The sequence below is a fragment of the Emiliania huxleyi genome, assembly GCF_000372725.1.
Source record: "Emiliania huxleyi CCMP1516 chromosome Unknown EMIHUscaffold_1672, whole genome shotgun sequence".
Classification (NCBI taxonomy): Eukaryota; Haptophyta; order Isochrysidales; family Noelaerhabdaceae; genus Emiliania; species Emiliania huxleyi.
Window position 1 is genome coordinate 1 of NW_005200910.1, and position 1,953 is coordinate 1,953.

Sequence of the window (1,953 nt, forward strand, 5' to 3'; positions counted from 1 at the left end):
CGTGTCCGGTGCCATACCCCCACAGTACCCGAACCCACCCCCTACCCCCACAGTACCGAACCCGGCAGGCGTCCGGTGCCGCTGGTGCGGCAGCAGCCTCGACCTCGACGCGTCTGCAAAGTCTGAGCGGGCGGCTGGGTGGCGGGTCATGTGAGTAGCCGCGCCGGTCGTCACCGACGCAATATTTCCTCAGGTGCCCCACTAGCATACACATCCCACTCGCTCATGTCGGAACCGTCGGAGAAGAGCGACTAGCACACCTCAAGAGTCCCAGACACGGCGAGGAGTCCCACACTCCCTGTGTGATGCACGCCCTGCGAGCGGGGCGGGGTGGTGCGCGACTGCGCGGCCCTGATCACTGAGTCGCGACTCGACTCGTGAGGGGCGAGTACTGGTTGAACACTCAGCTGTTACCTCAGGTTTGAGTGGGCGGCGCTCTCGGGCTACTTCGCCGCGGCGGCGCTCCGCCCCTCGTCCGTCTCCCGCGGGTCGCCGGAGCTGTACGGCCGACACGATGCTAGATGCGGCTCGCATGTCCTGTGGCATTCAAACCGGGGCTCGAGGCGTCTCTCTTCTAGCTCCGGCTGTGCCCAGCTGTGCTCACCGCAGCCCGCGCATTCACGCAAACACACAGCCCCGGGCCCAGATCGCACGCCTCGGACAGTCGAGGACGGGCAGGCAGACAGAGAGCGACTAGTCGGACAGGCAGACAGAGAGCGACTAGTCAGACAGGCAGACAGAGAGCGACTAGTCAGACAGGCAGACAGAGAGCGACTAGTCGGACAGGCAGACAGAGAGCGACTAGTCAGACAGGCAGACAGAGAGCGACTAGTCAGACAGGCAGACAGAGAGCGACTAGTCAGACAGGCAGACAGAGAGCGACTAGTCAGACAGGCAGACAGAGAGCGACTAGTCAGACAGGCAGACAGAGAGCGACTAGTCAGACAGGCAGACAGAGAGCGACTAGTCAGACAGGCAGACAGAGAGCGACTAGTCAGACAGGCAGACAGAGAGCGACTAGTCAGACAGGCAGACAGAGAGCGACTAGTCAGACAGGCAGACAGAGAGCGACTAGTCAGACAGGCAGACAGAGAGCGACTAGTCAGACAGGCAGACAGAGAGCGACTAGTCAGACAGGCAGACAGAGAGCGACTAGTCAGACAGGCAGACAGAGAGCGACTAGTCAGACAGGCAGACAGAGAGCGACTAGTCAGACAGGCAGACAGAGAGCGACTAGTCAGACAGGCAACGCCGAGTCCCACGGTAGGCTAGCGCGATGCCCGCCTCTAAGCGCGACCCACGCGATGCTCCGAACACACCGCACGGGGCCGTGCTCTCACGCCCCGACGTTGGCGCATCCACCGCGCGCAGGCCGACGCTGCCCCGCGCGCCACCACGCGCTCCGGTGGGAGGCGGGGCCTCTGCTTCGTGCGTCGCCGCGGGACGTGCGGGCGGCGGAGCGGTCGGACGATGGCGGCGCGCCGCCCGCAAGGGACGTACGTCCCGCTCGCTGACCGACCATAGACGGAGGCGTCTGCACCTTGCACAGGCGCCGCCGCCCGCGTGCTCATCCGTGCCCTCGTCAGCCTGGCTGTTGCCACCGGCCGGCAGGCCGTGCTGCCTTCCTTCCGCTGCTCCGCGCCGTGGATCGAGAGCGCTAGGTGGCCAGCCGCCGTCCGCACGCCGACGGGCCGCTGCGCGCCGTGCAATGTCGAGGCCCTTTTCTTGACCCTCCCCCCCCCCCCCCGGCGCCGTGAACGGCGTCTCTTCACGGCCGTCTCGCCGTGAACAGGTCACTTGCAGACCGCACGCCCTCCCCGAGTCGCTGGCGGGGGGGGCGGCGGGCGGCACGGGCGGCGACGGCGGGGCGGTGGTGGACCTGCGAACGCTCGCGGATGGTCTCGAGACAGCCGATGCGGAACTCACACCACGCCATTCACTGTGTATATACCG